Source organism: Furipterus horrens, unplaced genomic scaffold, assembly GCF_987537825.1.
Source record: "Furipterus horrens unplaced genomic scaffold, mFurHor1.1.pri manual_scaffold_3, whole genome shotgun sequence".
NCBI classification, from domain to species: domain Eukaryota; kingdom Metazoa; phylum Chordata; class Mammalia; order Chiroptera; family Furipteridae; genus Furipterus; species Furipterus horrens.
Window position 1 is genome coordinate 69,557,582 of NW_028327173.1, and position 14,007 is coordinate 69,571,588.

The 14,007-nt window shown below is 40.3% G+C and overlaps 1 long non-coding RNA gene across 1 annotated transcript; it reads left to right on the plus strand.

Annotated features, from left to right (window-relative positions):
- The first annotated feature begins 1,448 nt into the window (after nucleotides 1–1,448).
- On the plus strand, nucleotides 1,449–9,819 carry LOC150015254 (uncharacterized). The gene is made up of 3 exons (XR_016509982.1): nucleotides 1,449–1,573; nucleotides 2,089–2,265; nucleotides 9,488–9,819. It is a non-coding gene; the product is annotated as an uncharacterized LOC150015254 (long non-coding RNA).
- The last annotated feature ends 4,188 nt before the right edge of the window (nucleotides 9,820–14,007 follow it).

Consider the following 14,007-nt stretch of genomic DNA (forward strand, 5'->3'; position numbering starts at 1 on the left):
TCACTTAACATTGTGATATGATCTCAGTACAGTTTGGAGTTCCATGTTGGACCTTGCTTAGTGTGTAGGTGTTTTAACATATATAATGATCATGTACTTCAGAGATGATATACAATGATAGGGAATGCATGGCCCAAGATAATAAATATCACATAATATATGTTTTTAAAAATGATGGTTGCTGGTTAGGTCTATGCCATCTTGTAATACTTTCCCCAAGAAACTCATTAAGCCTGGGTGTTAGATTACTGGGCAGCACTGTATTTCAGCAGCAATTGACCTGGGGTCCTGAAAGGCCATTAAAATGAAAGGAATAACCTAATCTCCTCTGTAAAGTCATTATAGGATTCTCATTTACACTTATAAAAAATTACTTCTATCCGAATTAACCAATTAGTAACATAAAGTTAAGGCAATTATATTAGACATTGTTTCCAAGAGATTGAATTACATCAAGTTATTCCCATGTTGGCTTAGATCTCCAGGCCAGGTATTTTCCAAGGGCCATTTGTTATGAATATTTGTGCTTTACTTGAGTTTCTATGGGCCAGAAGGGGTACTCATAATCATAACATGCATTAAACATATATACATGAGCTACACTAGAATGGACAACAGTAAATTATTTTGAAGCAATCAATGAGGAAAGATTAAAGAGGCTAATACCAGTGATGGAAAAGGAACAAACTCAACTACCAACAGTGAAACATTAAAAAATTATTTCTAAGACAAGTGGTAGAGTATAAATGAATCAATAAATGAATATATGCAAGAGTCGGCAATGTGTCCCTAATGCTTTTTAAAATCACATGCTTTCCCAGCTCAGTAGCTGAGAATCTTCACCAGCATCACATCACATGTACACATATAAATCCAAAGTTTTAAAAACTGATTTTTTTTCTCAGTAGGCATGAGCACAACTCAATATATTTGAAAATAATAATTTGGCAACTTCAGAGAAGCAGGGAGAAGCTAGCTCTGCTTGTCTAAGAAAAGCGCAGTGAAGAACTGCATCCCATCTTTCTCTTTGCAAGCCAGTTGCTGCTTTAACCATTTCATGCCAGGCATGTCCCTGGGTTTTGCACACTCTCTTTGGGTATTGCTGTCCCGAGGTCTGGCACAATATATATAGTCTTTTCCCAGAAAGGAAAGAAACTCCATTATTTCAGTGCTTGATATGAGCTAGCTTGTTAGCTATGTGCTTTCTAATCTAATTCCCCTCCAACAGCTTTATTGGTAGGGAGGGATTAGCATCCGAGTTTTGCCAATGAGGAAATTGAAGCCCAGAGAACTAAAAAGATTTGCCTAAGTTTCATGGCTAATTTCCATAGAGAACTCAGGCTCCTCAAACCATCCTAGTGTGTTTCATAACACTCTTGCTGCCTCTCCTGGCACAAAACCCCTACAGTAAGAAACTTCTGCAACATGTGATTCCATTGACAGTCAGGAGACTAAGCCCGAGTTAGCAGGAAATGGTTGCTGTTTGGAGGGGCCACAACAGGAAATGCCAAGCCAAACAAAAACTTCTTTCTGCTTTCAAGAACAGTTTGGATCTAAACCTAGTAGACATTTGGTGAGTACTTTCTCTAATCAGACCCTGTGCTATACACTTTCACATACCGTTGTCAAAACAAATGATTTTATTGATATGCACTAAGGTAATATAAATTTCATATTTAAAAAAAAATGGATTGTACCCACCCTGGCCAGGCAGCTCAGTTCGTTAGGGCGTTGTCCTGATATGCCAAGGTTTGATCCCCGGTCAGGGCACATACACATAGAAACCAAGGAATGCATAAAGAAGTGGAACAACAAGTCTATGTTTCTCTTTCTCTCTCCCTCTCCTTCTGTCTCTCTTTCTCTCTGTCTAAAATCAATAAACTAAACTTAAAAAAAAAATGAATTGTACTCTATGGTTAAAGAGGAAACTTTTTAGAATTTTGTCTGTATCTCCTCTTCTCGGGAAAGGGATGTGATTATTGTCATAAAAGCCAGCTCATTTGGGTGAATTGCAAGTGAGTGAGCACGGGGCTGTTCAGGAGCAGGCATGGAGCAAATACCTTAATCAAAGGAACTTGTTTCTTCAAGCTCTTCTGGCAGCAATTCTGACAGTGAAGTTGACAAAAAGTTAAAGAGGAAAAAGCAAGTTACTTCGGAAATACCTGTAAAGAAGCAAAAGCCTGGTGAAACTTCAAGAGCCCTGTCATCTTCTAAGCAGAGCAGCAGCAGCAGAGATGATAGCATGTTTCAGATTGAGAAAATGAGGTATGTCAGCATTCAGGACTTTGAAGGAAAAGTCCTAACTGATATTAGATAATATTGGCTGGATCCAGAGGTTAAATGAAACGAGGAAGAAAAGATATTTCTTGAAATCTTGAGCAACGGAGCCAGCTGAAGGAACAGATTTCTGACATTGATAACGCAGTAAGAGAACTGTAAAATCACGGCTATATAAAACTTGTACTATTCTAGATATTTTAACCTGTCTTTTTACATTGGCTTTTGTTATCTAAACACTTTTTTCCAAGCTATTGTGTATTTGGATTGCAGAATAATTTGTAAGAATACTTTTTTTCAATGTGCATTATTGAAAATGTTCTGTGTGAAGCTAATTGTCAACTTTGTTAAGGAGGATTGCTTTGTGCCCGCCACCTAGCATGAAATAAAATCAAGTAATAGAATCTTTTTTTAAAAAAAAAAAAAAGCAATTCATTTGAATGCCCAAACATCCACTTGGAGACCTTTATTTTGTTCTTTTCTTTAATCAAGCTCAGTGTTTTTCAGTTCTTCTATGACTAAAAATTAGGGCTGTATATCCATTTTAGAAAAATTTCAAGGATGATTTTGAGATATGAGATGTTGCACCTTCTGGCTGACTTGAAAACCTAACCCCTGCTTCAAATATGGCCCTTTGGCAGACTAGGCCTGGGAGGCTGGCAGTGATTCACCTGATGTCCACGTTGGTATCATCCCCTTCTTTAAGGGAACAAGCCTTCTTTCTTGCACTCTAACCCTGTGGTCTAAATGGGATCAGCAATCTTCTCATATGACTGCCTCCCTGACCCCAGTGATTGGCCCAAAAGATTGGCACATGATCTGTGTTGGAACGGTGTCACAGCTCTTTCCCAGGATTTGCCAAAGGGGAGCTACAGAAATGCACACACACTTCCTTCTTTCTGGTTGTGGTCCTCTGAGGGTGTGAGTCTGGAGCCACCGGTGCCTCCCTTGAAGAAATAGTCAATCCTGATGATGCTACAGCCTTTGGACTCGGCCTTTCCTCAGACCAGCTTGATTTGGCCCTTCTCATGATTTCACTATGTGAGTCAATAATAGATTTATTTGTTTTCTTAGGCAAAAATTGGGTTTTGTCTCATTCAATCAGAGTTCTAACTAAATATATCAATGAAATATTTTGTGTTTGTATACTTACCTGAAAGGGAGTATGCTGTAATAGAAAGAAAGTATGCTAGGCTTGAAATATTAGAACTTTGAATATTATGAAGTATTAAATACCTTTTATTGACATGTGGTATCGGAATAGAGTGTGAAAGGGAATTGGACCAGGACCAAATGGTTAATTCAGCCCAGGTCAGGGATTAGTCAACTTGCTTCTGGGACCTGGATAAATCAAAAATACCTTTATAGCCGAGTTAAGATGATCTGCCTTACATGGCCCATTCCCCATCAAGTTGTGGGAACCTGTCCTCTGTTAGCCCTAGGCATATAGACATGGCAGGCCCTTGCTGTCTTTCCAGGCACTGAGCCAACCCTGAGCACAGGCATGGTGAGTGTCAGTCCTGGACACAGGCTGCAATACAGATGCAGTTGTTCATAGGAAATGCTAAACAATTGAACCACAGGGGCAGGGGTAAAGAGTAGGGGCAGCTAAAGCCCCACAGAACTGTTTTAACTCTGCTGTTTACTGACTCCATGAATTCTCTGAGTGCTAGGTTTTCCTATAAAGTGAGTAATAATAATACTTTCACCTTTAGTGCTTTTACTAAGAATTGAATTAAATTAAGTATGAAAAGTATAGGTATGATGTCACTTAATATGTGGTAGTTGTGGTGATGGTAGGTTATGATAATGATGGTATTATTTTGACTACATCATTCTCATTCTTTCCAACAGAGAAATACAGCATGGGAAAGTGGTTCTTTCTCCTCAGGTTCATGTGATGAGTTACTAAGAAAGATAGGATTCAAATAAATGACTCAGTTCAGAGATTTGTGTGTTTTTATAAGCCAAAGTGCTCAAATGATGGAAGTGCTTAATCTCATTCAAGAAGTGTGCATTGCCGTTATTTGCTTTTAATAATATTTAAATGGAAGTATACTTTTTAAATGTCTTAGATCCTGATTTGGAGTGGTACTTTCTCTTATACTGGAAATACACTTCTAAATTGTTTCTTCTTGGTTTTGATTTTTTTAATTTTAAAGTTTTCTTCACATTTTTTAAAGGTAAGACACTTTTCTTATATTATCAAAAAGAAAATGAAACTATCGTATTTCCCCAAAGAGATGGCTTGAGGAAAAGCAGATCCCGGAGAGGATATTATTAACTGCCTGCTTCTTATAATTGAGGTCTCTTCTCAGACAACTCTGCTGTTTAATCTCAGCTCTCACCAATAACCCTTTTCTCTTTTTGATCAAGTGTTTAATTTCCTTGAAAGATTTTCTCAGATTTCCACTGTTACTGAGAGGATTTTTATTTTACCCTAACCCTTTAATGGCTAAATCTTACATATCCATTGTTTCAAAAAAGGGTATTTCTGTTCATCTAAGTAAATAGTTCAAGGATTAGGTCTTCTTTTCTCGCCTGTTACTGCTGAAATAAGGAATTATTTGGACAGTTCTTTTGCTAAATGACTACCTTGTAAAAATCAGGTACAATTAAGCATTTACAAAAACCAACCTCAGACAACTTTTCATTACCTACAGCAATAAACGAGTATACTAAAGCATAGATTACTGAAAACAGACAAAATCCAAACCTGATTTTGGCCATTCTTTTACTTCCTTCCAAGTAAAATTTCAGTTTTTCTTACAACTCTTAAAAACATTCTAATTTTGGGAAAACGTGAAACATTCATAAGGAGGTAGCAGGGAAAGAAGAAAGAAGTGGACAAGATGACACAAAAGTCTAAGGGTAAAAATCATTGCCATTAATATTTAAATATTCAAGAATATTATTCCTTTTAAAAACATATAAAATAATAGTAACAGATCAGCCCAGTGTGGCTTTTGCCAGATTCTTCCACAGACTTCAATTTATCTCAGTCCTAAGTATAACTCTATAAATCTTAGTTGGCTCCCAAATCTGGATGAGGTCCTGTGTACTAAAGAATTTAGCTTCATCTAAAGAGAAGGTCTAGCCTTTGCCCCCAGCTTCAGGGAGGTACTTTGTTGTAAGAGTATCTTAGTTTAGGGTAGGGGCTGGCCACACAAGAAAGACTGTTCATATGACTTAGGGTCAGGGCTTTGGACCGTGCAGTACCGTTGAAGACTGAGGGCACCCACATGGCAATCAATGAATCAGTCAGTCAGTCATGACTATGTAATAAAATCCCAATGAAAACTCTGGAAACCAAAGCTCAAGTGAGCTTCCCTGGCAGGTGGAATGTACTCCATGCTCACTGCCATCCTTTGATGCTGGGAAAGTAGCACATCCTGGCTCCACAGAGGAGTGAAAATGGATGCTTCGCCTGTGACACCCTCTTAGACTCTGCTCTTTGTGTCTTTTCTTTGGTTGAGTTTTATCCATATCTTTTCCTTGTAATTAAACTGTAATGATGAGAATAATAGCTTTCTGTGAGTTCTAAGTCACTCTAAGAAATATAGAATTTAAGGGTGATTTGGGTTGTGCTCCTCTTCAATTCTCCCACAGCATTCTGTCACTATCTCTATGACAATTTCTAATACATTGTTCTTTCTGTTGGTTTAAAAACTGTTTAATTATGTAATGGCAAAAAAATGCTCGGATAGTAAAACAGGTTTAACAGTGTGTGGTTGTTTTATTAGCAGCAGTAGTATAGTAATAATGGGTATGTTTCTAATATCTTGTGACTTAACCTGTTTATTAATTCTAGTAGTTTATTATAGAGCTTTTGGGATTTTCTACATACAAAATTGTGCTATCTGTGAATGAAGACAGTCTTAACTATTTCTTTCCAATCTGAATGCACTTATTTATTTGCTTTACAGAAGGGTCAAGTAGAGACATTTTTGCTTTGTTCCTGATCTTAGGGGGAAAGTATTTCATCTTTCACCATTGTATATAATCTTAGCTGTATGAAATCACTGTTCGAGAATTTTCAGAAATACAGCAAACAAGATTGTACATCTTGATGGCAGAGTCCTTTGTTCCTCCCTTTGGTTTAAATAAACCCCAAGTACAATATTTGACTCAAATATTTTGCATGTTGGGAAACATCAGAAGCTGGAAGGAGAAATATAGAAATAGAGGTAGATATAGAGATACGATGGTAATGTATCAATGATTCATCTGAATGACATCAGCCAAGCTAATTCTGTCAATGGGTTTTATCCAAGAAAGCATGGAGGGCCTGGATAGGAAACAATAAAAATCAAGACAGTGCCTGGTGGCATTTCATCAGCACAACAACAACAAAAAACTTATCTTGAGATAAGAGTGAGTGGTATCTGAAACGAAGAGCTGGGAACAAGAGGCTCCCTGAACTGGCATTATCTGTGTGGAAAATGCTGTTGGAAGGACTGGGACAGGATGTAGACATGCATTAAGGGAGGGCAAATCCCTTCAGTATGAAAGCAGAGCTTGAAATATTACATTAGTCAAGTGTACTGGCTGCCCTGCCATTAAATATTCATGTTAAAATCCTTGTCAATCAACAGGAACAACCTTGTCCCACTCAGACCCACTAAAGAGAAGCTATGTAGGTTATTCAGGAAATTGTAAGGGAAAAGGAACTTGGCGTTTGCTTTGGTACAATGATGCCAAAGATGTGTTCCTTCGGTATTGGATTAAATTGTTCTCTTCCTTGCCTGTCGGTTGACAGAATGCATCTAGAAAACTGGAGAGTGTAGCTGTGGTTCTCATATTTGGATGTCATGGGAATCAACTGTGGACCTTATTGAAATGCACATTCTTGGGCTCCCCTGTTTCCATCTACCCCCATCCAGTTTAGTAGGTTGGGGGAGGAAATGGACATCAGATGATTTTGATATATGTGGTCTGCCGGCCATTTCTCAAGAAACAATGGGGAGATTAAGCGCAGTGGCTTCTGAGACAGCCTACATAGGTAGGTGCGTGACCTTGGCAATGTAGGCTAACCTGTGAGGGCCTAAATTTTCTCACCTGAAGGATGGGGATAATAATAGCACCTACATCCTCAGAAAGCTGTAGTGAGATTGAATAAAATAATGTGATTGTAAAGTACCAATATGAAACACTCAAGAATAGTAGCTATTGTTATCTCAAATTCAAGCAGAAATAAATTATCCAACTCATAGAGGCTTCAAGGGCATCAGAAGGAAACTTAGGCCCCACTGCACCTCACAACCCTAGCATAAATAGGAATGTAGCAAAGAGCAAAATATCCCCTATGGCTTTGGCTTGCTACAGAGGCTGATAGAGGGAACCACGCTTAAGCCTGACCTGTGGGTCCCAGAATGCAGTGATCTATTGACCAAATCTGCTTTACAAACCCTGACCACAGGAGTCTGTGTGGCCTGAGTCTTTCCCTACTCTGCCTCTGCCATTAAGTAAAGAGCCTGCAGGGAATGTTAGCAGTTCAGGAAGCTATGATGTTTGAAGGAAGGCACGCTGACCCAATTTCCTGTCCTGACTCTCTTTCTTGTAAGCTGAGAGAGTGTGCACATGTCAGGTCATTTCTGTCAATGTCGGTTTCCTTAGCTCCCAAAATAAGGGCAAATCAGATATTTGCGTGTTGGCATTGTGGTTTAGCACTTTGACATACAAGCCTCCTTTTGGTTCCCATAAGACTAGATTCCACAAAGCAGGAATTCTCTCCTGATCATTAGTGAGCAAAGTGAGCCTAAAAATGGTTAAAGGACTTGTTGGAAATCACAAGGACTCAAGCTGTACTCCTCCAGTGCTCCACATTACATTGCTCTGCCCTAGTTGCCTTTCTGGAAGATTATGGATCTGAAAGTTCTTGATGCACTTTGTGATTTGAGAGCACCACACACTCTCCATACCAGGCCATACAGGCAGGAGACAATTTACAGAGAGCTATATACTGGCTTGAGAATTGCATGCCACTGTATTTTAGAGAGAGGAATATCAATGTCATAAGTGCTTAGTATACAGAGAATTCTTCAACCTGTTACATGGGAAATGTATGCTTTCATCCTCCTCCTCATTGTCATTATCTTCATTATCAGTAATAACATTGTTCATAATGTTATACTGTCATACTGTGTACCAGGGCTCTTGTATAGTACTTTACATATAACATCACATTTATTCCCACCAATGTCAAGTGAGGATTAAAAAAATCACATATGCAAAAGATTCAGTACTATTGTTATATATCCATTGTATAGAAGAAACTGAAGAACAGAGTTTAAATCCTTGAATATAACTTGTGTATAACAAAACATGAACTGAGTTACATTTGACATAAAGTTAAGTGTAGAGATGGCTCATAGACTAATGAAAAGATGTTCAACATCACTAGCCATCAGAGAGATGCAAATTAAAACCACAATGAGATATCACCTCACCCCTGTCAGAACTGCTATTGTTAATAAATCAACAAACAACAAGTGCTGGTGAGAATGTGGAGAAAGGGAACTCTAGTGCACTGTTGGTGGGAATGCAGACTGGTGCAGCCACTGTGGAAACAGTATGGAATTTCCTCAAAAAACTAAAATTAAAACTGCCTTTTGAACCAGAAATTCCACCGCTGGGAATATACGTTAAGAATCCCAAAACCCCAATTCAAAAGAATTTATGCATCCCTATGTTCACAGTAGTGCTATTTTACAATAGCCAAGTGCCTAAGTGCTCATCAGTGGATGAGTGGATCAAAAACCTGTGGTACATCTACACAATGCAGCAGAAAGAAAAAAGGAACTCATACATTTTACAACAGCATGGATGGAACTGGAGAGTATCACACTAAGTGAAATAAGCCAGGCGGCAAAAGACAAATACCATACGATCTCACCCATAAGAGGAATCTAATGAACAAAATAAACTAACATGCAAAATAGAACCAGAGACATGGAAACATGGAACAAACTGACCACAGTTGGGGTGGGAGTGAGGGGGATGATTGTGGAAAGAAGGGCAAGGAACTAGTCAAAGAAGATGTGTGAATGACCCATGGACACGGACAACGGGGTGGGAATTGACTGTGGGATCAGGGGGAGGACTGGGCGGAGGAAAGCAAAGAGGGAAAAATCAGGACAACTGTAATAGAATAACAATTTTTAAAATTCATTAATTTTAATTTTGCAAATTTTCTTATTCTACTTTACAGCCATGTCCCTGAAAAAGAGAACCTGTGAGCAGGCCGTGGGCTTACATAGCAATGAGAGGAGTTGAGACCTGGCAGATGGTGGTGCTGGCTCACTGTCGCTACTAATGGATGACCTCCCCAGCTGAATCCTTGGGGAAGCTTTAAAAAATACAGATTCTCAGGCGAAATTTCTCCATGTGCTCAAGGCCCATCCCCTGCCCCACCTCCCTCCTACTGGGTGGGCTCATTTTCCCAAGTCACCTGTCTCAGCAATCACGGAAACTGCCACCTTGTCCCTTCTTTGCAGGGAAGGCTCAGGGGGCAGAAGCCTCAGCCACTTTTCCTCCTTAAACTTCACCATTACTTCTCTTATCATCTTTGTTAGGTGTAATTGACATTTTTTCCATTTTTATACTGTCAGAAACAAAAATAATTTAGTAACAAGTTTGATGCCTTTTATTCAAGGGGAAAACGATCCACAAGTCGGGGAGGACAGTGCCTCATGAGCAGAGGGGCATACTCTTCCTGAGGGGTTTTTGGCCAAGGGTGAATAGAAGAGAGCCATCAGGAGACCGGCACGGCTGGCTGGGAGGTCGGAGGTTTCCTGATAAGGCTGGCAGGTACTGTTTTCTAGGGTAAGGCATACTCGCTAAAGCTAAGATGACAGTGAGGCGCTTCCCTTACGTTCAGGCTGACTGGGGTTTAGATTTGTAATGGGGCTGGGCCACTGGGGTGACCTCCATTGGGGGGGGTCTCAACTTATGAATTAACTTTATCGATACATAGTGCTATGTAAACACAGCTTTAAACCACACTTTTAGCCAGATTGCTGCCCCCAAGTCCCTGCCACAGAACCCCTGAAGATACCTGTGGAGTCCCGCCCCTCCTCTGACTTAACTCTGCCTCTCAAGTCCACATGTCCTCCCCACTGGTTCACCCTTTGGCCAGGGTCGATTTCCAACCTGACTCCCCCCGCCCTCCCAACTGTCATCTCATTTGCTGCTTTTTCTTGACCAAATCTCTACCCTCTGATTACAGCCTCTCTTGTTTCTAGTTGGACCTAAACCAAGACTGGGAGGCAGTTTCTCTGGTGATGATATATGTCAGATCAGGTGCAAATTATGGTTACCACCTGAACAGCTGCCCTCGGGGCTTGCAGGCCTTGCCAATGTGTTCATTAAGGACATTCCTTGATGTTAGCAGGTTTCATCAAATTATCTTCCTCGGACACCCAAATGACTCCCTGAGGCATGTAGGCACAGCAGCAGTGAGAAGTTTTTGTGGGATAAGGAGTTTGGGGGCGGGGGAGGCGGGTAGAAAGGTAGAGGGAATAGGAAATGAAAATAACATTTATTGAGCATTTAGATACTGAAGGAAGGATATTTCAGGATATTATGCTGTAAGTACTCACACTCCTTGAGAGAGATGTTGTTATTCCTGTTATATAAATAAAGATACTGAGATTTAGAGGATTTAAATGCTTTGTTCCAGGTCAAACTACACATGAGTAAGAGGACCAGGACTAGACTCCACACTTCGGAATTGGCTCCATAGCCCATTAGTGTTTACCATGAGATCATAGTTCCTGAGACTACTACGATATTTTTAACCTTCTCCGATAATCCCAAACTAAACTTTTTAGGAGACTAAACCTTCCCCATGTGGACTTCAGTTTAGAATGTCTTTCCTTTTGGTCCCACAAAGCCCAAGGAAAGACTTTTCCTTTTGAAATATAGCTTCTCCATCAGGCAATTTGTAATGTTTGAGGCAAAGCGTAAGCAGGAGTCACTGACAACCTGCAGGAATGACATGGTGCTGGGACGACCTGGAGCTCCCCCGTAGAGGCCTGGGCTGGAGCCGCTGACCGGCTTCTACTGAGTTTCAGCAGCTTGGTGCTTTAAGCCACTGCAGGTGCTGCAAAAGTCTTTTATGGGTCTACTTTTTATATTTCTAATTGCGCTTTATGATTTTATAAAGCTTGAATTTAGAGAAGGTTAGTTGTGTAGAGCCTTCTATTTATCAGGAAAACTTTTTTCACACTCCAGATCTTTTCGTTGTTAACCAAATAAAAGCCATGGAAGAGACAGAAGATTTTAAATGAGAAGGACAGGAAGGGTGAGTCAAAGTTACACCAGACTGAGCTCTTGCTTTTAGCAGATAATCCCCAATAATCCACACGAGGCAAGAATAAAATGCCACAGTTATTAAATGCCCTGAGGTTCTTGCTTTTAATCCCCCTTTCCTTAAAAAGTTATCTGTTCCATATGCACAAGCCACTTCCCACCATCCCCCACCCCCTCCTCACCACCCCCTCCCCAGTGCTAGAGAGATTCATTTATTCAAGGATTTATTTAGTGTCAATCAACAGTCCATCTGCCTAGCACAAAAGAAAAAAAGAAGAAGAAGAAGAAAATTAAAAAGCAAAATATGGTCCCTTTCTCTTCTTTCAACACAGGGATGAACACCCCTCCCCCACATTCCTCACTCACAGGCTTCCTTTTTCAATTCTTCTGTGTGCAAAGCAAAGAAATTCTTTGCTTTACCTATCCTTAACTTACCAAATCTGGCTTTGTTCCTAGGACCTAAAATCACTCCTCCAGAAAATGAAGTCTTTGAGGAGTCAGGTTGGGCCTTAGCTGGCACTTTGTGTATCAGCCTCTTTGAGAACTTTTTTCACCTGTGAATTCTTTTCAAATGTCTTTAGGATCCTGGATAAACACTAGGATGCAGGTTGCCAAAGCCCCCCCCACCCCCCGCCACCCCACAATGCTATTTTCCCTTTCTTTGGGGGCTATTTGCCTGAATATTGGTCAAGAGTTTTGCAAAGAGATGATTAAAACCTGACAGCAATACTAAGTGGTGGTCAAAACAAGAAAATGGATGAATGTCGTGAGGATGGGCTGAAGGTGAAATCAATGAAATTAGTGATTTTGATAAAACAAAAGAGCCAGTTTTCAAAGAAGCTTCTCTCTGCTTTTTCTAAATTACCCAGAGTAGGTAGATTCTCTAAGCCATATTTTTTTTTCCTTTGGCATCTGGAAACCTGGAGTACTGAATTCAGATAGTTGATCATGAACAAACTTATAAGCAACTACCCGAAGAAACAGAATGTTATTGCTTCTCACACGGCATCAGTGGTGCATAGGAAAAGCAGTTGCCTTCCACTGGAAGTGGACTGAAGAAGTGATGGTGGGGGGTGGAGGATGGGGGATAGGGAGAAGGCATGCTGCTTTGTCTCAGGTCCTAGGGACACACAATACTTGTGACTTTTGAATAGGCTGCCAAAAACTGAAATAAGACCTCACTGTGATTCAGGGGAATTTACCCACCAAGCACCCTTTCATTACTAAGGTTCCAAGAAGAAAAAAAGTGGTATGGACACCTGAAAAGGGCACAGAAGCTAGGGGGTGGGTGAGCCTGTGGATATGTGGGAGAGAGCTGAACGGTCAGTATTGGTGTTTGCAATGAATGCCTGGCTGGTCTGAGAACCACTTGCATCAGCAATTCCTAGGAAGCTAATTTAAAATGCAGATAACCCAGCCCTGGCTGGTGTGACTCAGTGGATTGAACACCCGCCTGCAAACGGAAGGGATGTGGGTTCGGTTCCCAGTCAGGGCACATGTCTGGGAACCATCCCAGGAGGCCGGCCTGTCCTGGTTGGGGGCATGTGAGACGCAACCAGTTGATGTGTCTCTCACATATTGATCTTTCTCTCCTTCTCTTTCTCTCCCTCCCTCTCCTCTCTCTGAAAATAAATTAAGTAATTAATTTAAAGAATAAATAAATAAGATAAAATAAAATGCAGATGCCCCAGATGGACTGACTCAGAGCCCCTGGGGGGTGGGCCCCAGACTCCAGAGTTTAACTAACTTGCCAGGCATTGAAGTTTGGAAATCATTGCTTTAAAACTGGTGGAGCCAGTCTTACCTGTTGCCACTTGGAATTAGAAAGACATGATCATTCACTGATTTTAGCAACTGGATGTACTATTAAGTGTAGCCTGTTTTATGTGAGTGCTTGGTTAGCACCTGGACAGAATCATTGGGGCCCCCATTCAACAGAAGGTGACCATGTGGAGACTCAGATTCTGACCAGCCCCTTTTACATCTCTCCTTCTCTGTTTCCTTTCTCTCTAATGCACATCATAAAGTAGTTCCTAGATGATTTTTTTTTGCCAATCAGTAAAATAGCAAAACCAATAAAACCAAAAACATTTTGGTGATCAGCATAGAACTGCCTTCTTTTTATTGTGCCAAGTAAGGACACTGAAACATAGTAACTATCATCTATTATCACCGTGCATGTATAAAACAAAGAACTTTTAGCACTAGTTTTAAAAACAAGAAAGGATGTGTGCATTGATTTATGAAACTCACTGTATTGTCATCATTTTTCTCTATGTTGCCATTTCTAAGAACTACTGGTGTAGAATGCTGAATTTATCCATGGGCAATGCAACTTGATGCATTAGAATAGGTTAATTGAGGGGATAATTGGCTAAGGAGAGAGCTACCTTCTCTTCCTGAAGAGAAGCAAGGACA